This window comes from Vanessa cardui, chromosome 8 (assembly GCF_905220365.1).
Source record: "Vanessa cardui chromosome 8, ilVanCard2.1, whole genome shotgun sequence".
Classification (NCBI taxonomy): Eukaryota; Metazoa; Arthropoda; class Insecta; order Lepidoptera; family Nymphalidae; genus Vanessa; species Vanessa cardui.
Window position 1 is genome coordinate 4,547,173 of NC_061130.1, and position 25,530 is coordinate 4,572,702.

At 32.3% G+C, this 25,530-nt stretch overlaps 1 protein-coding gene across 1 annotated transcript in view; it reads left to right on the forward strand.

Annotated features, from left to right (window-relative positions):
* LOC124532058 (cadherin-related tumor suppressor) overlaps positions 1-25,530 on the forward strand; it is a 118,179-nt gene that overhangs the window by 37,893 nt on the left and 54,756 nt on the right. The window lies entirely within an intron of this gene.

Below are 25,530 nucleotides of genomic sequence, written 5' to 3' on the forward strand. Positions count from 1 at the left end.
TTAATTGAAAATTGCAAGATCAAACAAACATTGCTCGGTGGTGAGCCATACCGTGAGGAGGCCTACATTTGTGGGATGAATATCTGTGATAAGTGCATTCAGCAATCAGTATTAGAGTAGCGTTAGGCCAAACTCCTCGAGAGGAGTTGGCTTTTGTTCAACAGTGGGACATTTCCAGGTTGTTTTTTTTTTTTGGGGCAACGGACAAAGCTATAAGGTTTTATGACTTTTTTGTTACACCTTTTCGTGCTTTTATTAAACGATATGTATTAAATTAACATATTCGTTTTTAGTCAACGTTTTTTTTTTTAAATATATATGTATATGTAAATTTTTTGCATACTTGCAACACCACAATTAATTATCATGACACGGGTCGGGTTTTAAATATTTTGTAAAATATCAAGAAAACATGCATTCAAATTACGCAGCGTGGGAGGAGGGCATGAAGAAATAAACCTTTTTTATGTACGTTAATAAATAACATGCAAACATTTATTATTTTTATTATGCATATATCATCTAAATATAGATTATATCTACTATTACATATAAATAACTAAGATTTAAACTGTTCTTATATATAAATGCTACTTACTTCTAGCTCTGTATTTTTTTTCATTCAAGTAGTTTTATGTATTAGGTAGATAGGCAAATAGACTATCGGATGTTAAGTTACAGCATATAGACGTAAGTCACAGATTAAAAAAAACTGCATCAACATTGAGAGCCTAAATGTTGTGTCCCTTATGCCTCTATTATATTTTTATGAAAGTATAAGTAAATTATTCTATATGAAAGGCGTAGTGTTCTATTTTAAAAAAAATATTTTAATAAAACTGTGTCAATTAAGCTAAAACCGTTATTTACAAAATGATTAAATTATCTCCAATCAAACTAGATGTAAACTTTAAAATTCAAGGTTTTTTTTTTTAAATTAGATAAAATTCAAGACATAAATACAGGATTTGGTATAAAATATATTTAACACAACCGTAGTTGCGGAGTAAAGCTAGTTTTAATATAAAACCTAAGATATCAAAATCTTATACTAGTAATGGTTGATAATTTATGAATACAACAAAAGCAAGAACTGAAACATATTTATGGCAGTTGTATAAGGTTGTATAACGTACCACGTTTTATCTTCATTCCCCTTAATGTCCTGTATGGCCGAAGAAAGCTTTTAAGATGCGATGCATCGCCGGAGCCACGGAGATCATTGTAGACAAATGAAACTTATGTTATTTGCATTTAATTATTTTCTATACATATAATTAAATTGAAGTGTCTTGTGTTTTTACTAAATGCATACGTATGTATACACGGTACATATACCAAAATATATACATATACATATTTTTTTTTTTGGCTAGGTCTGCAATAGCTGTATCGATTTTGACGAGACTTTCGCTGGCTGAAAGCTAATGTAATTAGGAGCAACTTAGGTTACAACATTTTTTTAATAAAAAATAAATTATTTTATTTACCAAAAATGGTTATTAAAATTGTTCGAATTAAATTTTATAATTAGGCTAAGCTTATTCTTTCTTTTTCTGTAGACAATATTGTAAACTTCCTCTTTGTTCCTCAATGGATAAATATTTAGTAAAAATATTACAAATAGTATTTGAAATTGTTTGCTATATTTCTAAACAAATCTAGCAATTAATAAATCTAGATCATCTAGAAAAAAAGATAGATGTCTTTAATATGCAATTTTAGTATTTATCACTTATCGTTTTCTCCTTCATCCGCGTTTTGTTATCAGTCTTGTAAACAAACACACACAATATATTTCATGTATAAGTTCAAACGATAATAACAGTGTACCTTAATTGCCTAACATATTTTTCTGTATTCATAATAAATGGCATGTTATAAATTATTTGGCGGTAGGGCTTTGTGAAAGCCCGTTTGGGTAGGAGCAACTCATCAAATATTTTCGCAAAACAGCAATATTTGATAATTTTGTGTTCCAGTTGCAAGCATTCAACTCAAACATTAAATTTTACTTTTCAAGAAGTTAGGAATATTTTCCAAGTTGACAATTTCTAAGGGAGATAGTAACCAATTATAATCAGGTGGTATGTTAGTCTATTTAAATTTATACAAACTGTAGTGTAACATCTGACATCTTATCTCGGTAATAAAATGAAACAAACATTATATAAAAATAAAAAAAAAGTAACAGCCCGTAAATTTCCCACTGCTGGGCTAAGGCCTCCTCTGCCATTAAGGAGAGGGTTTGGAACATATTCCACCACGCTGTTCCAATGCGTTTTGGTGGAATACACATGTGGCAGAATTTCGATGAAATACGACACATGCAGGTTTCCTCACGATGTTCTCCTTCACCGCCGAGCACAAGATGAATTGTAAAGACAAATGAAGCACATATATATATAGTGGTGCTTTCCTGGGCTTGAACCTGAAATCATCGGTTAAGATGCACGCGTTCTAACCATCTCGGGTCTGAATTCTCATTATATTGTACTTGATACTATCTTACGCGCGATCATTTGTCGATTCAAATAGCGCGCGCTGTTACGCACTTCACTTTATTTTCTAGGGAGGAGAACGATTTGACACTTAAAAGTCGTTAATATATTTGAAACAAATAATTATACTACATGAAAATAAACAACGCATTAATGATGTATTATACAAGATTAGCGACCAGCCCCGGCTTCGCACAGGTGCAATGATGATACTAAATATACTACAGAATTTGTTTATTTACGACATCATATAAGAAACTTCTGAATTTACCAGTGTTTCTTCACTATATTGTCCATGTACTATATATAAAAACCTTTCTTTCGTATCACTTTATCTATTAAAAAAACCCCATCAAAAATCCGTTGCGTAATATTAAAGATCTAAGCATACATAGAAGCGGACAGCGGTAAGCGACTTCGTTTCATACTATGTAATGATAATGACTAACAGTATCGCTACTGGACTACTAATATAATGCGATAGCAATATAATTCGTATTCACAACCAAAGCTATCCTTTTTTTAATTTTCGTAAAATAAATTAATAAAGAATTAACTGACATAAATTAACATAGTTTGACATTTTACACATTTATTTAACCAACGAGGCTTCTATTTGTGTTCATTATTGTTATACCCACAGGTCTCAAACTAACAGTTTTAAACGTGCAAATATAAGACGTCGATTTTCATGCAATATGATATTTTAAGTAATGACAAATAGCGTCACTCCATCACTTACGAGAATATGACAAGTTATTTTCACACTTGCGGATATTGTATACTTTTCTAACACTATATTTTATGGCATCAAATATAATTTAAATAGTTAACATTTAGAACATTAATGATCACACGTCGTACGAATTAATTAATGATTACTACAATAATGTAATCAGAATCATTTCTTGGAGTTTCTTGGATAATATTATGCTTAGCTCACTACTACTACTACTACTGATATGTATATATAGATATATGTATAGTATTATGTAATTAAAATGGTTCAAAAGAGTAACTACTGAGTTGCCGGTAGTTCTCGGTAGAATCTATTTTCCAACTTGTTGTAGTTTTATTTTCAACGCTGTATTATGACGATTAAAAATTGCTTTAATAGCCCTATAATATATTTTTAGGTAAAAGTAATAACATAAAATCTAATTTAAGGTGAAACTATGATTATGAGTGACACATTATTTTCCAAATTGCCATGCCAGGCTATGCATTCGCCGTGCTCTGCTGTATACAGTTACCTAAAGAACTAGCTATCACCCGCTTCTTTCGTTTATGGATTGGTTGTCATATGTTAGGCATAAAAAGTAGTCCTTCCTTTTAGTTTAAGCTTGCTAACAAAAATTATTAAAATCGATTTAGTAAAAGCAACAGACTATATTCGCATTTATTCTATCGAATACTACTCTTCTAGTTTCTGAACTATATTTATATATGTCGTATAATAAAGATATAAAATAATTACAAAATTGATTATGTTCATAAATAAATCATCGAACAAATTTAGAAGCCGCACATATTGACCGTACAAAAATGTTAGTCAAGCGTTTAAATCAATTGATACGCAAGACAAGCCGACAGCTAAACTAGTCTCTGAATTACATACTTCGTTATAAATGTGCATGAATAATCACTTAACATGGAATAGATAATTTTGCAAATTGCGCATGTTTTACAACTATGCCTCAAAGCCTGAAACCAGCCAGTATTACAATTTGCCAAACTTATAACATTTACATGCATATGTATATTCTGTGCATGTGTGAGTGTGTTCCATACGAGTGTTGCTCTTCTAAAATATTATTTTAGAATACAGATTATTTAAGGTTTTATTCAAATATTCAAGGTTGCCATGTCCCGTCTCTTAGTAGCAGTCGAATATAAAGGGCAACATTATTCATTTTGGTTACCTAGAAATCTAATTTTAATACCTTTATACAAGAATAGATGTATTGGCGCCAATTCGTTATTCGAATGGCGGCTTATGATTGGCGGGCGCCGGGTGCGCAGGCGCTTGCGTATTTAGGTCACCGTGTAGGCTGAATTTAGCAAATCTACTGCCAGTTACCAGTCTTGCTCTTGTATTACGCGAATTTCGGAATGTATGCAATTGTAGGTGTATTTGATTATGTGCTTGATCAAATATTATGTTGTTGAGATAAAATTGTGTCGTAACATTCGATTATAAATTAAATCTACGTCTTGATTTTAGTTGAAGCTTTAAAAATTAATTTCCGTCGGTATAATAAGAATATATTTTATAAACGAGTCGATATCGAAACACACAAATCGAGTTTATTTGTCGAATGTTTCAATGATTTCTCCCTCGAATCGTAAAATATAAATTTAAAAAGTACCTTTAGTGGAAAAATGCAAGCGATTGAAATAATCATAGGAGGTCTGAGTACAATGGAGCATGCTCGTCTCAGCTCTGAGGGCACGTATGCTCGTAAATACGACGTTCCTTATTATTAGCAGCCATTGTTCGGGATTGCACTTGTACGGACTACGGACGGAAAAGATGGATGGCCTAAGCCTAGTGCCAATTACTAGAGTAAACCTTAATGGTGAATCATTAGACGTCTTATTGTATTCATTTTTTTTATATTATAACTCAGCAATTAACATAAATTTAGCTTGCAAAACACATAAGTTACTTAAGTGTTACGTATTTGTAAGTAAAGTAACAGCCTGTAAATTTCCCACTGCTGGGAATCCTCCTCTCCCATTCAGGACAGGATTTGGAACATATTCCACCACGCTGTTCCAAAGCGGGTTGGTTTAATGCACATGTGGCACAATTTCGATGAAATTAGACACATGCAGGTTTCCTTTACCGCCGAGCACGAGATTAATTAAAAACACAAATTAAGCACACAAATATATATAGTGGTGCTTGCCTGGGTTTCAACCCGAAATCATCGGTTAAAATGCACGCGTTCTAACCACTGGGCCATCTCAGCTCATTCGTCTTACGTATTTGTATAAGTAATTAATACACGTTTGGTTAAGATTTGTAATTAATGATTTTATGTTGCCTTTTTTATGTCATCACTACGTCTAGATGTCGGATCCGACACTCGTGCCCATATTCCACATATTTCGTTTCGATAGAGTGTTTGTGCAATTCTATACATGTAATAAAATTTGAGTGTCTGTTTGTAATATTAAAATAGCCCTTTTTTATTTAATGCATATGTATGTATACACGGCACATATACTAAAATAACTTCTCTGAAAAAAAATCTTTTATACAATTTTTGTCTGTCTGTCTGTTTGTTCCGGCTAATCTCTGGAATGTCTGGAACGATTTTGACGGCACTTTCACTGGCAGATAACTGATTTAATAAGGAGTAACTTAGGGTACAATAATCCTTTTTTGTTAAATTCAAACGCGTACAGGGTCGCAGGCACAGCTAGTTCATAATTGAACTATGCCCTTTCACTGTTTTTTCTTGGAATGATTTTGTATTAAGTATCGTTTGCTTAAACTTATACGTTATACAAAATTGATTTGAAACAAATACTCAATAATAATTTGAGATACATTTTATTAATACTATATTTTTTATATACGAATAGTTTTGATAGGATTCTGATTTATATTTATGTTAATTACAGCGGCATTGCCCAAAATAATAGAAAATACAATATTTAAAATTTTAATTGGATGATAGCACACCTTCGGAGTACAACGATCGCCTGCAGGCCATTTCAAATACAGAACACAATTTTATTAACCTCTTGATGAAACCTATAATTGTTATATTTAACAAAAAAAAAATCCCTCTGGGTTTCGTTGGATTCTTCGCAGGGATGTGTTGTCTTTTTCGGTTCTCGATTTTTGTCGGTCAATAAGCAAATGTAACACTTCTATATTCAATAATGATTTTGTCTTAGACTCGACTTTGACTATCTGTTCCCGCAACTCCGTCCGCATAATATTATTTCTTTCCTTGTATTTTCTTGCCTTATCTAGGTTACATACTATATATCATTGCAGTCAGTTCAGCGGTATATAATGATGCAACAAAAAGACACACCGAATTGCTTGGCATTTGTAATATTAGTTTGTTAACAATGAAACTGGCATTGAGGTTATTTTTAAGATACTATTTGTGGTCACATACAGTATAACAGATGGAGCGATGTATAATGAAACGCAGAAATTAAAACCATTCATCTTTTAATCTGACACGTCCTATTGTGGCCCGTCCGTTGTGTAGGTTTTCTGAGAGGCCTTCAGCTTTTTGTGCACTGCTGCTATTTCTTACCTGTTCTTATAGATAGCATCTCAGTCCGAGTTCAAATAAAAGGCAACTATATGCATATGCCACTATTTTTTTGTCTCAATCAGGTTTCTAGTCTGTCAACGTGGTGGCTACCTATCGGATTAAAATATAAATTAGCAATTCATTAAATTAAACGAATGATTTACTGTTCTTAAATTATATAATGTCACACGGTTTTATTATTAATAGTGCAATCAAATATCGTTATAAAATGCAAAGATATATTTAAGTAGTTATATAATTTAATGGGATGATTGTAAAATCTTAATTGAATATACAAGGGCAACGTTGGGAGTCGTGGTTGTATGTTCGATGGGAAATAAATAATATATCGGTTGGAATTAAAGACGATAGCTTGGTGAACAGGAACAGACTCGTAATATAAGCAAGTCTTAACTTGCTTATATTACTCTCTTAAGAGTAGCCGCTTCAAATCGATCGATCAGACGCTGCCGTAGATTAGGTACGCCTGACATACTGATAAGGAATAAGATTGTCGTATTAAAACATTATACAACTCTGGATTCGAGAGTATGCAAATCGTTCCATGAAGTTTGTATTTGTTTATGAAATTCTAACCACAGACTCAATAAATTTTAGGATTTCAATAATTCAGCCGTTGCTTAAATACTAGTATTTAGAGAATGAAAATGTATTTCTCGTATATATTGTTTTTCTGTGAAGTTAGTGTACTTATTTCATAGTTTTAATTATTTATAATAACTTATGACCTATAAAAGTTTCTAATGGTGTTTTAAACAAATGTCTTTAACGACATCATTATTTATTAAAACAAAATTTAAAAGTAAGGCCATATGATAATTATTATGTATTTATTGTAAATATAATTCGTATATACATATATATTTAGGAGATAAGAGTTATATGCATAATATAAAATGCAAATAGCCGCTGATAATATTCATTAAAATACCATAATATCAATTTAATATTTCCATCTAGATTTATCTTAAATCTAGATTTAAGATCGCGGGCAAAATATTTTATTTTAATAAAATATTCTGTTTTCTGATGGGTATCTAAAGTGAATTTAAGTAACGGATTTATATGAAGTAACTCATTTGTGGTACACGAATACATCAGATAAAAATGTTTGGATTGACAACTAGGGGCACCTACCCGTCAGAAACGAAATAATCTCTTTGACATCGTACAAGTGTGTGACAATTACAAAAAAATAAATAATTGATATTTATCCGATGAAAAACGTCCGTGACATTAGTTCAATCTCGATTTATTAAACACTAGCGATTCGATCCGGCTTCGCACGGATATATGTCTCGTTATATTATGACCAAATTACATAAATTCAGTATAAATTGTAGTCTATGTGTTATTCTGATGTATAACCTATATTATTGTAAAATCTCAGCCAAATCCGTTCAGTAGTTTCTTCGTGAGAGAGATACATACATATATCTTTCTCACAAACTTTCGCATTTATGATATTAGTAGGAGTGGTAGTAAGATCAACTGTCTTATTGTCTATCGTTTATCGGTAGCCATATTGCCTTGCACCTACAATCGTACGTAATACATTACTTTATATTTTTAACTTACTTCTAAAAGAAGGAGGTTATCAGTTCGACTTGTGTGTATGTAATATTGTTAGAATTTAATTGTATTTAAGAATGTTGATCCATTTAGGCCTCCCAGCACGAGTGCTTAATTTCGTAAGTATGTGTTTGTATGTTGGTCCACAAATTTCTCAAAAACTAAGAGTCGTATTGAGATTATCATTTTCAATCTAAGTTAGATAAATTTCAACTTAACAGTTTAAGTTTCATTGAAATCCATCAAGTAGTTTCATAGATATATATTATCTTTAGTTCGTTGGTTTGTGTAAATTGTGTGATATAATATTTAACATGGAATAAAAATGAGTCATATATATTTTCTTATCTGCCTGTAATATTTGTTCAATATATGTGCTAGAAGTAGATTGTCTTTAGGAATATATTGACCATGTTATGACTTTCAATATTGTATGTTAATTGACATACCTGACATCCTAAGACGAGTGCCGGTTTTGTAGAGAGGTAGGCTTGACATGAATCTAGGTCGGTATACGCATAAAATGAGCACTGTGATTCTCGATCAAGAGTGATAAAGTTCTAATTATATACTATTATTGAATTAATAGCCTGTTAGCATTTAGCTAAGCAGACGTATTGCTTAGGACTTTGAGACCGTGTCTAAATACGGTTTGAATATTTTTGTTGCTCTGCTCAATATTTGTTAGCTGAATTCTTGCTAACGTTATTATCATTACTCATTGCATAGTGTATAACAAAGTCGCTTACCGTTGTCTGTCCCTATGTATCTTTAAAATTACGCAACGGATTTTGATGCGGTTTTTTTTTTCAATAGATAGAATGATTTGAGAGTACAACAACAACAATAACAGTCTGTAAATTCCCACTTCTGGGCTAAAGGCCTCCTCTCCCTTTGAGGAGAAGGTTTGGAACATATTCCACCACGCTGTTCCAATGCGGGTTGGTGGAATACACATGTGGCACTTCGTGAAATTTCTATTAAATTTGTCACATGCAGGTTTCCTCACGATGTTTTCCTTCACCACTGAGCATGAGATGAATTATAAACACATATTAAGCACATGAATATTCAGTGGTGCTTGCCTGGGTTTGAATACGCAATCATCGGTTAAGCTGCACGTTCTAACCACTGGGCCATCTCGACTCTTTGAGAGTAAGGTTTTTGTATATAATACATGTAAAATATAGCAAAGAAACAAGAAAAATATCTGTAGTATATTTAGTATCAGCATTGCACACGTGTGAAGCGGAGGGGGATCTCTAGTTAGGTATATTACTATTTATTATTTTGACATTTTTGTTACCAATTCTAATAATTTTAAATATATCGATCTGGATCTATTTTCGAATCGATAAGACATAAATTTGTAGCTAGTAACAATTTGCTCTGGATGAACACTCGTGGTCTCCCATTTGCATACTGTACCTTGCAATCGCGGTTTTAAATCGAGGTAAACACGGGAGCATTCGCATGTGCTTAATTTGTGTTTATAATTTATATCGTGCTCACCGGAAAACATACCAAGAAACTTGTAGGTATCATGATAGTGAATTAAATGTATACCACACTCATTGGATATGAGAAAATAAGCTCCAAACTCTCTTCACAAAAGAAACCTTTTCCGGTGTAAAACTGGCTGGGAGATATTTGCAGATCGATGTTTAATGTCTATCCGTGTTTGTAATGTAAAATATTTATGCAAGTCATTACATAAAATATAGTGAATTTAATTTTCGATATAGACCATTCTGTACAATCATATACGTATCACTTATCTTTTTCTTTTTAATAGTAATTACATACAGTGAACATTAAAGTTTGCTGGAGCGTGCATATAAATCGGCTTTTTCATGAAATATCGAGTCGCAGCCGTGGGCTACTCGGCACGGACGCGTCGCCGCCCTTATCTCTGCAGATACGATTTTATACGATATCAAATTTTTCTTTTTCTGACTTTTATGGATCGGTTGTTCGCGGTGTATCGATAATTCGAAATATGTTTTATTTTATACCTCTAAACAAAAGTAGTTTGACGTGATCACTGTTTCTAAATATATTTAAACGTGATTCATAACGTACGATGTCGTAAAGTGTATCTGGTTTAAATTTTGAAAATAATGTATATTTTTTTTCTGTTTAACGACGAATGTCTTTTTCTACAGAAAGCGTTAACTTAGTAACCGGTTGTGGGTCGAGTTCTCACAGCGTATGGCTGCTTCATAACTGGCTACTTTATGCTATTGTAATGATCTAAGAGAGCTGCTACCGACTACAAAAACATTCACATTGTCTCTAGCCTTGTTATCGTATATAGCGATATATTTTATCACTTCTCGCGTAGACTTTGACAATTCACACAAAAAACTAGAACCTTACGATACAGAATAGATCTCTAAATAGTTTTAATCGAATGATTTTTCCTTAAAAGTTGCCATTGCAAAAATCATGGTTACAAAAATATTGCAACTTGATATGAAAATATAAATATGTAAGAAATTTGCGTATTAATTCGTTTTATTTACTAAATATTATTGATAAGTCAATCCCTATAAAATATGATATTTTTTTATTTATAAAAAGGGAAATGGGCCAAGCGCAAAGATGCGAATGCTCGGTGAAGTAAGTTCTTAATATCATAATAATAAGGACGAAGAATAAAACGAAAATGGCGTCGCTGCTTAAGGATTCCTCTTGTGTACACAGTTTTCCAAAAAATGTTGCTGGCGAATTATTTATAATAAGACACATAAAATTGCATGAGGTCTTATATGTTTTGAAACTTTTTACGGTATCTGTAAAGTTCTTTTTTGTATGAATATTTTGTATCGTGTACAATCTTTTTTTTTTAATACCGAATTCGTTGCTTCGGGGTTGAAAGTGTATCGATTGAAGACATGATGGTCATTTCATTATTCCACGGTTGCATATAAACGTGTGGTTACTTGATACTATCGTTTATATAATGTTGTTACATTATGTTCCTAAATGCCTTGTAAAGTGGTTTTTACACAATGCTATCTTTTTCCATCGAATGTCATATAGTGATGATGGAAAGAGACAAATAGATGTGTTTCTATTTACCCTCGTACGTTTATTAGTAAGGCTAATAGAATAAATGTGTTAATATTAGATCCCTTAAAAATAACACTATTTATATGCTATTTCCATAATCAAACAAACCACATACCGTTTTTGTTCTTGAGTTTCTTTCTTTCTCGGGTCTAAGGAGTTTCCGAAATAGCGGTTTTCTTGACAATCAATAAGTATTTTAAATGCTTCTCTATTGAATAGAGATTTTTCACTTTGTGGTTTAATCCATGATGAGCACAAGATGTAAGTGTGATTTGACAGATCAGTTGACGTTTACGTTTACTGCTTCGGTCCTTAAAGTAATAGCGTGAAGTTATATAGCCTATAACGTTTCTCAACGAACGGGCTATCTAACGCGAAAAGAATTACTTAAATCCTTATAGCCTCGATAAGCACATAAAAACAATTTATGTTTTTCAGTTTTTATAAAAGGAATTGTTATTTAAAATTCGAATTAATCTTACTTTCATCGTATTCATGACAATGTTGCCATATTAAAACCCTTAATAAATATATTAGTATGAACATACTTCATTCAAATCAGTGTGAAGATGCCACTATATCTTATGCCAAGAAAATCCAAAGAAATTAAATAATTATATTATTGCTTTGAAATATTATCGTTGTGTCCGTATACGTTGAAAATTATAACTTATCTATAGCAATAAGGTACACCGATAATATGATACGAATCTGGAGGCTACAGTCTTAAATTCTGGTGGGTGGTGAATTCTCATTTGCACTCGCGTAGAATTCTTGTGTAACAAGAAATGCAGAGACAAATAAATTATAAAAAAAAAACTAATTTAATCTGTATATTTTAATTCTTTGTTGTAATTGCTCAAAGGTAGGTTACCTGATGAGCATTTAATTATGCCAATCTTGAGTTATAACGATTATCCATGCACAATCAAAATATTTGTATTCAAATATGATATATATATATGTTTAGGTATATCTACTATTGAATTGTTAGCCAAGTTCGATGACTTCTGTCCAATGATGTTCTAATAAACAGATATGTTATATCCATACTACAGAAAAAAGTGTGCCGCGCCGGGGACCGTTTATTTTAGTTAATTTTTACATTTCGTTAAAATTAAAAATGATAGCTTGATAAAAACAACAAGTAAAAGGGATAACTAGATGTTTTAATTACGCAAAACGTATTACTACGTAATTATGATGTATTATAACGTATTACTACGTATAACGACTAAAGGCAAACGTCACAATTAGGACGTTTTCTAGTCTTCACTTTTTGCGCGTTAATAACATATCTGTTTACTACAACATCATTGCTTCTGTCTAAAAGAACTGTCAAACGATTCAATCAAATGAAAGTAATAATGTCATGCCTATTATAAGTTAATTGCTCAATATTAAACAAAACTGTGGGTAAAAATAATCTCAGTTAAGGTAAATGCACTTTGGCTGGATTAATAGTTAGGTAGCGTAATTACCTTTGAAATGGCTATTTCTCACTTTCGTTTTTCGTTTCATTTCAAACGATACAAGAGAATGGAAAGAATTTAATTGACGTAAACACAAAGCCTCATTGCGTTTTATATTGAACGTTGAATAAGATTGCATTCGAAAATTCGCTTTTGTATTTCTATCAAGGAATTATTCCATATAGACAACAGGTATTATAAAATAAAATAGATCTAGTTTTGTCTATGTTTTTTACGTTTAAATCTTGATCATCCTCTTTTGTTTTGGCCTCTTTGGCTGTTTAAAATTCGAACAACAAATAGAAGACATACGAATTAATAACATGCCGTATGGGCCGGGGTAGCAATTATGACAATTTCAATGCGTTCATTCATCCGATTGAATTAAGACTTTGTACAGCTGTTCTGTACAATAGCTTGTAAACAGTACAGTAGGTGGGTACAGTAGGTATGAGATAATTGTATCAAAAAAAAAACATATCCTCTGATCTCTGTGTTACCAAAAAAAAAAGCAAAATACAAAATTTATTGTGTCAGTGTATTAGTGAATGGTATTTATTAATGTTATCTTATGAAACAATCACTCCCTAACAGCAGGAGTACATATCAAAAAATAAAGAAAATCTTTATCATATGTGTCGGCGTTTATTGTCGTGTCATAACTTGTCTTGGCGAGGTTCGTTTCACTCCAGTGAAGTTACACAGGCAATCGGACACCTCGCATGCGTGTGGGGCCCACTGTTTCGGCCTGAACAAAATCGTATACAGTTCAGATATAGATACTAGCAGAGAAAATATCACATTCGAGTCGATACGAATTCATAAACAGAACGTAGTCGAACGAGATGCGTTTATTTATGTAAATTTATAAGTCACGAATAAGTTTAATCTTTCAATTTAAATAACTTCGTCTTAATTTAGGATACACTACAAATTGCTTTAAATAAATAGTTTTTAAGATATATATTCGTTCGTTTTATCTATTTAATATTTCGTATAAATAGTATACTAGCACTCTATGCAATGATATTCTAATAAACAGATATGTTATATCCATACTAAACAACAGAAATAAGTGTGCCCCGCCGGGGACCGTTTATTTTAGTTTATTTTTACATTTCGTTAAAAGTAAAAAGGATAGCTTGATAAAATCAATAAGTAAAAGGGATAACTAGATGTTTTAATTACGCAAAACGTATTACTACGTCATTATGATGTATTATAACATATTACTACGTAAAACAACTAAAGGCAAACGTCCCAATTGGGACGTTTTCTAGTCTTCACTTTTTGCGCGTTAATAACATATCTGTTTACAACAACATCATTGACTCTATGTTTTTATTGTTTTTATTTGTAAATGCAAAATATTATTTTTTCAAATAAATGTTAAATTAAATAACAGTTGTGTTGATTCAGCAAAGATGACGCGCCAAGAAACTCAAAAATCACACATTATTATACAAATTTTGAAGTCTTTATTTACACTGACATTTTGCATATCCTGCACGGATATCAACGAATACATAATAATTCCACGCGTATTAAAAGTATACATATAACGGAGTCCGTATTATAAAAATCCCAATGCCCGAGGACGTTACAAACGATTCACTTGCTACAATGTTGCTTAAGATTTACTTAATATTACATTAAGAATAATGATGAGCACGAGATTCACAATTTAACAAGTTCAACTTTAATGAACTTAATAATTTTCTAAGTATAATGCTGTTTAACTTGTGTACTTAAAGAATATATATTAGAGTTACTTATGTTTAGTGGACGTATTATTACAAACTCCTTTTAAAATACTTTAATGATTGTTATGTTTTGAACTATCAAAACGTAAGATCATGAATTTCAACTGTTTAAAGCATTACGTATACAATGTTTTGATTAAAAATTAACGCTCACGTGGCAACAGAAATCATCTTCCGCTACGAAATCACATCTCGAAAGTTTAAAAATAACAAGGCATAACCGCCTAATCGTATCGCGCTGCCCCCGTTCCTAAATCCACCATGCGGCGGAATGCCGGCGAACGAGTTTTCTATCCGTCCTTCTCTTTTCTACGTTTTATTTCTACCCGTCCTTGTCACTCGCTTGTCATTTTCTATAAGTTTTTCTAACATTCTCCGGTCGTACCGCCCCGTCGGTTTCGACCTAACGCCTGTGACTCGAACGCTAACTTTTGTTTGTTCAATAGTTACGACTATTGTTTGAGTCACTTACGTTGTTACGGTTGGTTACGGTTGACTGGTTGTTTATTTACTAAATTGTTATAAAGCTCTATTACCACATTTACGTATTAATTTGTATTGGTTTGCGAGACGATAAACTATAACATTTATTGTTAACACCATTTGACGTACAATGCTTTATTAAGTTTATTATTATATAATATTAACAATAAGAAAGAACGTTAAGTAATAAAACAGTTTGCTGTTGCATCTTGTTAAATGCGGCAATGTATATAATTTGTTTAATCGAATAAAAATAATTTCGTAATTTGATTCGAACACATTCAAATTAGCAACTATAAATCTGAACCGGAGTCAGAGACAAATGAAACGGCGACAATTTCGAAATTACTCATTGGATTTAAGTAAAATCTTTATCTAAACGGTCCCAGTACTGTCCGCTTCATACTAACGATTTACAAATTAAAGAGACCGAGACGTGTGCCATTGGAAACTTTATGGGCTTTGCATGTCTTATATCAATAAATTATTAACTACGCGCCTTGTTTGATTTTATATTGTTACTCATTATTTGACAAATTAAAATGGACCTTATGTCAATATGTTACAGCTGGAATTAGTAAATTCGTCATTGACGGATCGTTATTGAAATTTAGTCTTTAAAACATAGGCCGAATGCTTAATTTGTATTGGTGGGTAAATCCGAACAGGTACAAATGGTAGCGGACAAGTGGATACCGGCCGTAAGTGGGGGGAGGCGAGAATCTTTAATTTTAATTAATACGCTAAACCTAGGGACGCTACTTGCTATTTTCAATTAGGCTCCGGCGCCAGTAGCATGTTTTGAGTTATGTGATTTAATGGAATCCTGTACGCGTTTCTAGTACGGCTATATTGTGGTACAAATTTAAGCTGAACCGAGGTCAGAGCATGACAGGGGTATTACTTATAACTTCAACTAATAATTTATAGGGTTTACGGTATACGGATTTCCAATTATTTTGCATCGTTAGAAATATTATTACGGACTGAATAGTCTTTTATTTTGTTTAGAAGTTATGTATGTTGTGAAAGGTAATAAAGTATGAGTGACTTTTATTGTACTGAAATTGTATAGAATCGGCAGACGAATAATATATTCTATGAAATATAACTTAATGCTTTTGTAAATAATGAACATGTAGAGATAGCTTCGTTACGTGGAAACAGTCTGATAGGCGTTTGAGTTCATAATATATTTGTATCAAAACGAGATCACATAAAGGTACATTGCATCATCGAACCGCGTCTTAAAATTCAACAAGTGATCACATTACCAAGCAAACCAAAGGAGTGTCACTCAAGCCTGAATATTTTGTCATTTTCGACAACTGTGAAGTATAAACACTGATTTGTATTGATTAACTTTAATAATGGTAATCAGATGTACATATTTAGCCTGAATTAAAAATTCAAAGAGAAATATATGGGGTCCATGACCTCATGGTCAAGTGGAAGAAAAGTAATAAACGTTTTATAGCCGGCCTAGCTTTTCCTTCGTGTGTCGTTCGTATTATTATTTAATTTTATAATTTCATTCCACGTTATGTCATTGCATCGTATCGTAACTTAAAGTTAATTAATTTCTCATTGCCTGTTTAAATGCTTATTCAATAAATACTCTTTGGTAATAAATAATTTATTTAATGGTTATATCTTTGTTTATTTTAATTTAAATTATGAATAGCGGAAATAAGGTTTATAATCGCGTAAATATAAAACGATTATTATAAAAGGCGATTTGTACATAGTGATGCGTGTTGTAAAGATTTCGTCCAAGGCTCGGTAAACCTATGTAGTTATTATAAACTGTTTAGTGCTGAAGTAGATCCAATGTAGGCTGCCAAGAGTAACAAGTACAGGCTTCCGGCTTTCACTGGGCATCGTACATTGTCTTGTAAATAACTCATAGATTAATATATTATGATTTAAATAATTTTGAACGTTTTAATATAGAATATCGAAAATGCAGATTAAGTGTAATAATTTAGTTTGCATTTACTAATCAGTGAATTTTTATTGAGAAAAGTTTTATGAGATAAATTGATGTTATTTTTTTATAAACTAGCGGCCCGACCAGGCTTCGCGCGTATACATAAGTTTATAATAATGTATACATAAGTTTTTTCTTTATATTTTTACCTTTTATTTATATACTTTTTTATTGCTTTTATCCGATATATTTAACAATTATCATTCTACCTATATACCTAACCCCTTATTAGTCCTTCTGTGTGTGAGTGAAAACCGCATGAAAATCCGTTCAAAAGCTTTGGAGTTTATCGCGAACATAAAGACATACAGAAACGGCCGGGAGACTTTGTATCATAATATATAGTGATGGTAGAAAATATGTTAAACAATATTCATAGAAAAGAGAATCGTCGTAAATGGGGTGAATTGGCTGTCACAATTGGTCAAAGGGGCGACTATATGATCCAATATAGGATGATCGAATCACATGTTTTCAGAATATCAATTGACAGAATCGTTTCTTCAAAATGTTTACTTTACCTTTGAGCCGCACGAAAACTCAACAGTGCTTGCTTTGATTAAGATGATGTATATGAATGTCATTAGGAAATATATAAATAAATAAACAACATCACATACATTATCTCTGATACCAATGTAAGCAGATAAATCACTTGTGTTATGGAAAATCAGAAGTAAAGAAGGTACCACAAACACCCAAACCAAAGACAATCAATGAACTTTTTCTTCATCGACTCGGCCGGGAATCGAACCCGGGACCTCAGAGTAACGTATATATATTTACACATGGGACTGATTTCGTATTGATATTGTTTGTATCTATATACAAATATGAACAAAACAAGTTATCCGGTCAAACGTTAGATAATATGCACCAATAGGTATAGTTTTAGGAACAAAAACGTTAAGTGCGGGCAGTTACTTAGATGAAACGTGCGAGGATACTGCGAAGTTACTCAAATAGACGATAATTGTTTTTTTATTGTTTTCTCATTTCGATATTACATCATTATTATTGCGTTCCGGTTTGAAGAATTAGTGGGCTTTGGACGGTTGGTGGCGCTTTGGTGTTTCAAAGGATGGTCAATTTTTCTTAGAGCTTTAATGTTTATGGGCACAAGATGGCCCAGTGGATAGAACGCGTGAATCTTAACCGATGATTTCGGATTCAAATCCAGGCAAACACCACTGAATTTTCATGTGCTTAATTTGTGTTAATAATACATTTCTTGCTCGGTAGTGAAGGATAAAATGTGTCCATCAACATTGGAGCAGTGTGGTGGAATATGCTCCAAACCTTTTCCTCAAAAGAAGAGGAGTCTTAGCCCAGCGGTGGGAAATGTAGAAGCTGTTAATGTTGTTGTTGTCTATGGATGGTAGTCGCTTATCATTAGATAGTTCATACTGCTTTAAAATATCATTTATTGAGATTGTAAATTGATTCATTGTAATATTATTAAATTGATACGAGTTGGTGTATTTAAGATGTAAAATCTCAGACATAAAATCTATTATTTTATAGGTCGTAACCACAAGGTTGTATTTAGTTTCAACTCATTGTCTTTATTACATAAGCAAGATGTTATTTTGGGTCATACGTGTATGTATAACATATGTATGTATAAGGTTTTATATATGCGAGCAAATATAGAAATATTATATCTATACTAGCCATTTATCTGAAATTCATGAAATTTGGTAATCTACTAAGGAAACAGCCTTTATGCTAAACACCTAATTACGAACCTCTAAAATGCAACAACAACTAGTATATTATAAATACACTAAGGATTATCCTGAATTATTAAAATATTATGAATTTGTATATAGTGAATAGTTGTTTTTTAGATTTGTACTTTGGAATCGATCATTCCAGAGATTAGCCCCGAAATTAAAACTGAAAAGACTTCACCTCTTTATAAAATCAGCACAAATGTTTGTATATTCGTCTAAACATTGATAAGTCTCAATATTTTAATTCGATGGCGCTAAAAAAGATCAGCAATTACGTTAAATTAAATAAAACGCTTTACACAATAATATACATATAAGATACTTAAAGCCAGGCGCCTAAATTCGTTTTTTAATCAGTATGGAGGGTCATTTTCTAAATTTATAGCCGCGTCAATATTTCAGTGTTTATTTCCTCGATCAGGCGGCAGGTAACATATTTCTCGAGGCAGCGGGGGGTGTCTGGGGCAAACGAAAAGGATGCGCGGGAGTGGGTCTAAGCACTTGAATCTTAATCATAGATATTATTGATCTTAGGAGCAGTAAAACGTAAGGAACATTTTAAGATATTTATTTTAAGAATGTTATATATTAACGTACGATACCAAATTAATGTCAGGGCGATGTTTAATGCTGCGAATACGTGTTAAAGTTTATGTGAAACAGTATAACGATTTAGGATCATATAAAATCGTTTTCACGTTAAAATTAAATATTAATAGAAGTTATCGGAACTAACATATTTTAATATGCTTCATAAATTTCACCACGCTCCTGATGTTTCACGTATTTTTTTATAGAGTCGTTTTATTTATGTTAATGTTGTTTGGCCCTTCTCGTTTCGATTAGTACGTTTTAGAGTTCGACTTTGTGATGACTCGACCCTACTTTTGTCGCTTGATTGCTTTTTGATGTGGCGTAAATGTGACTTATCTCTGTGGTTTTGGCCTAACGGCAGACATCTGTGTAATGATGGGTTTTGGCAGTTTAGGCGGGCACCGTTTAATGTGTGAACCTTATTATTATGTTTTTAGCGTCCCACTAACATAGTGATTATATGTGAACTCTTGTTTATTTATTTTTTTTTGAATTAATATTGCTTGTCATTTATAATGAAGTTAACTTATGTTTTTTTTTCTTTTTTCAGGTATGATATCAGTTATATTCATTCAATATTTTGCGGTGAGTTTGTTAATGTTTATTTATCATATGATATACATATATAGAACAACTATATATATAACTATGGTTATATGATCATTTTTATTTTTTTATTCCTCAAATCACATTTCGATAATTCTATTTAAATATTGATTATTTTAAGCCTTAATTTTACATCTTCTGCATAATTTGAAACTAAAATATAATTCGACATTATAAATGCGTATTGTCTCCACTTGAAACAATAATCTAAATTTAAATTATTCAATAAATTAAGGCTTGTCATTTAAATATTTATAAGGAATCGATACGTTCAGAATCAAGATATTTATTTATACATTCCGTAAAATAAAAGTTGCTTTAAATGAAATGTCCATCGTATTTAAAACCGGCAGTCGTAATCGTGAAACACTTATCAAACAAAAAGAATTTTAATTTACTGAGGGCAAAAGCTTCATTGCAAGCCACGCTGGCTCGAGATAGAGCGACTGGGTCTAGATCGCCCTTGGCGAAACACTCGGCTACTAGTCAATCTTGGCATGGCATGCGGCAGCCATCTTGTGGTGTTCACGGACAGACGGACGGATAGAGGACGTTTTTGATATAATTGCAACGTTAGCTATTAGGTATTTCGAACAACGGAGGTCCCGTTCACATTATTCATACATATTTCACATTCATCGAATAACGCATACTGGCGCTGATGTTATAATTACTTAAAAAGTACTATCGGGTTATAGCTTTGTAAATAATTGCCGTTTAGTTTAGGTGAATAAACTTTATAGGAGAGTAAGATTTTATCCTGTCGTAATGTTAGGCACGTAGACTTTCCGTAGATGGTTTGTAATTGGAGGTGCATGCGAGGCGGTTTTTGCAAGCTTGATTACTGTCACAAACATCTGACGCAGCCTTTTTACTATTTCAGAACGATATACGGCAATGATTTCGTGACAGAAGATTATTCAATGTCTCATAGTGTTTTTTCTAAGACTAATTTCATTTAGTATTTTTGCACACTCTGTGTATCAATGAATTATATTGCGAAAATGCTTAATTTAAATGAGAGGAACACAAGGCTATGTTAACAGAGTCTATATTATGAGACGTCTTTCGCTGCATCGCCGCATATCTTAGTCTTTAATTTAAAACAAGTTTGGAATCAGATAGCCTTATTTTAAACTTAACAAATATTTTTATGTTATCTAAATAGCTTTACTTAGTCTATAATTGTAAGTCGTTAAGCATTCAGGTTTTTAAGTTTAGGCAGTTCGATGTTTGATATTTAAAAAACAACATCAGCCTGTAATTTTTCCACTGCTGGGCTAAGGTCTCCCCTCCCTTTGAGGAGAATTTTGGAACATATTCCACCACGCTGTTCTAATGCGGATTGGAATACACATTTGGCAGAATTTCTTTGAAATTACACATGCAGGTTTCCTCACGATGTTTTCCTTCACCGTCGAGCACGAGATGAATTTTGTGTGCCGGGTTTGAACCCGCGATTATCCGTTAAATTACACGCGTCCTAACCACTGGGCCATCTCGGTTTATCAAACGTTTTGGCGCAAACAATTTTTCTCAAAAATGAACTTGAATTAAAAACTCAATACATTTATCATAAACCGTTCGGAACAATGAAAGCTGTTATTTATATACCCCCTATTCTAGCCCACACAGGACACGGTTCCAAAGCTCACGATCATTTCATATGTTTGACATTATTTATTGAAGACAAAAAATAAAATTGAAGTCTTTATTTAACTAAAACGGCGTTTCATTTTTTATTACATTCCATATACAACGGCTTGTTTGTAATGATGATTTTTTATTGATATTATGAAATAACATTGAGTACTATGTTATATTTATATTACGACACAAGTTAGATGTAGCATCGGCAAAATTCGTAAAACCGATCATATCCGAATTAAATATTCTATACCAAATTATCAATGTTTGTTTCTTATGTGAATATGATCTTTACACAAACGTAATAACTTGTAACATCATATGACCTATAAATTTATTCGTCAATTTGACACGTCGATTTACATGCAGTTGCTTTATCGGGTTGAACTGATGCGAGAATCTATAGCGACGAATAGCGTCGAATGGAGCGATAGGGAGCTATTTCTATTGGTTGTATAAATCGACAGTAATCGGTTATATTTAATTTGTCGATGCTACATCTAAGTTGTGTCGTACTATACTCGATTAGCTAATATATGAAAACACGCGTCTCCTGAATCTGTGTTTTTAGGTAGTACGTAAATTATACTTATATTAATAAGTGGTTTTTGTGTTCATAAATAGGTAATGATCTGTTTTTGCTCTCGGTTTGCTTAACTAAATGTTGCAAAGGTTAAATATAATGTAAACATTATTAATAACTCTTAGTATTTCATAAGTAATACGTGTATAATTATTTGTGTAGAAATAACGTCCACGTGCAGTGGAAACGATATTTATACGATATTTTAATAGAATTTTCTTGTCGAAACGTAAATTCAATTCGGGGTAAAATGAGCAAGTTCACCAGCGGATGCGTTCGAGGTGCATTTTTTGCTCCGATATAAAGTAGGGATTTATATTTTACTCGCTTACTTTGACAAATTGTGATTTATCTAAATAAGACTGTTCATAAACTTTTCTATATATATTTTGTTACCTTCAGACAAATCTCGACGGTAATAAATACTTATATAGTATTTTTATTAAAGAAAAATAGAAATACAAATGTTTTATTTAAATGTAAAAAATAGACAACGATTTTTTTTTTCAGATATTGTTTTTAATCTGTAAAGAAAACTGCTTTATAATTTTAATTAATAACAGCAGTTAAATACAAATGAAGTCTAACTAAACCATGAGATTGAATAAGGGTTTACGCATTCTCTGTTATTCTAGCAAGAAACTGGTATGAGCTAATGAGTCAGCGTGGTTTATTTTAAACGTCTTAAAGAAATATTTGATGCGGTAACCTGAAACTGTTTTGTATATTTTACGCGAGGCTTGCAGGCGATAATTTCGATACGAGCCGGCCGTCTGGCGAGGCTAACGTGGCATTTATGATTTATAATCTGGCCCCCGACGGGTCCCCTCGTCTGAGAGACAGCGGTCTTAAAAATAATTTTGACTTTAAATTGGAAGCAACTTATTAGGATGGCGTTTTTATGTCAGATGACCAGAGCTTTGTTGGTATGTAAAGACCGATCGATACCCGATGTTCGCATTTAGCCAATTAGGTATATATATACATATATTATAGAGATATATTTGATAAATGTTTGTAAAAAATCAATGGTTAATCTAAGAGATTTAGTTCGCGTTAGAAAACTCCGTCAATATGACCGCTTACTCGCCACTTAATTACCCCAGTCACGCTTCACCAAAGAAAAATCTTTTGTGCTCTTTTTCCGAGCGTAAAGAAATGTAACAAAACGGGCTCGGATTTTTTTTCATCGGAATGACTTTTAGTGTCACGGTTTGGAACGTTGACGGTTTAATGAGAAAGCTTTGTGATCTCAGAGCCAGACGGCTCTGTGTCGAATTGTTGCGTAGCTCTATACAATTTTATTTAACAAGGATCACACGAAGGGCGTACTATAAATATGTATTCTAATTTAAACATATATCGACAAATTTAATTAAAATTTAAATTATTATATGTTTATAATGTATCACTTCTAGACAAGGACTTTCTATCGACTTAAAAGAGACGGTAATATATAATAAAAAAAATATAAATGGCAGAATTTCATACGACGAATGTCGTTTCTTCGTTCCATCTGTATGAAAATCTACCCTAAAAAATTAAGTTCCATCCATCGAACCTCAAAATCTTACGTAAATTTCTTCTGAATAAAAATGTCCAAAATTTTCTTTCGAGTAATTAAATATTTGAGTTTATTTTTTTAAAACGTTTATATCTTAATCTGTTAAATTTATAATTATATTTCATTCATGAGACGTTTAGAACCTTTTTTATTACATGTTTATTCAAAATTTATTTTAATTTTAGCATTTTAAGTTATCACATTAAAAAATTTAAAATACTATTAAATTTAAAAAGGGTAATTTGGTATGTGGTATCGTCGTATCACTTAATTTAGCACGTATGAAATATTTGATAGGTAATTTTATTTACTGCAAATATTTAAAAGATTTATTAGGTATCGTATAACACAGGAGAAGTATAACTAGGGGTTCATTTTAAATAAAAATGAAGATTTAGCCGGCGGTGAAGGAAAACATCGTGAGGAAACCTGCATGTGTACAATTTCAATGAAATTCTGCCACATGTGTATAACACCAATTTGCATTTGAACAGCGTTGTGGAATATGTTCCAAAATCTTCTCATCCAAGGGAGAGGAGGCCTGAGAAATTTACAGGCTGCTGTTGTTGTTGAATATTTAACCAAAGAACTCTGCTAAATACCAAATGTTATATTAGATGTAATTCTAGATGTGTGTCTAGACACAATTCGGTCACGGTCCTATTAACAACTATCTATTGCACAGATAATATAGGACTAATGTGTGCGCAGACCTCAATAGTACGACACCTAGATGTCGCATCGGCAAAATTCGTAAAACCGATCACATCCGAATTTAGTACGCTATCCCAAATTATCAGTATTTATTTCTAATTTGAATATGATATCTACGCAAACGTAATAACTTGTTACATCATATGACCTAATATATTCGTCAATTTGACACGTCGATTTACATGCTCTTGCTTTCTCGGGTTGGACTGACGCGAGAATCTTTAGCGGCGAATAGAGTAGAACGGCGTGATACGGAGCTATTTCTATTGGTTGTATAAATTGGTAGTAATCGGTTTTATTGAATATGCTGATGCTACATCTAAATTGTGTCGTACTATACAATATTTACTGAGCACACAGGCACAGAACTACATGCTCTCAGATACACAAGGGTGTAAATATAGACGTAAACCTGGAATGTTTGTAATGGGAGAATTTCATAGAAATAACTTCAATTGCCCTGACCTGAAATTTGATTCACCATTAAAGCTCCAAGGCAGTTAAGTCATATATAGACCAGTATTTATGGCGTGTTAATTATCATTATATGCATTAATTCTGTCCAGTCGCCGTAAAGTTGCTTAAGTAATGGTCTATCTCAACACCATTGCGGGGCAAAGGTTCTCTAAAGCGCTTGTAGAACAATTTTATTGTTATAGCGCATTTAGCTAGATTTATTGTTTGTGACTGAGACACGGGCGTATATTGTTCTATATTTAAAGACAATTAAAGGTTAAGCATTAACATGAGGGCTTCAGTAGGCGGAGGTCAAGCTTAGTTTACTTTCATAGCCTTTGGATTCATTTACACCGAGAGTCATAATGATATGAAACCTCTTTTAAATAAATTAAATATCTAGGACTGTGTAACAAAGTTTATTAAAGTTTCACTGTTGGGCAAAGTCCTATTTTTTTTTGAGGAAA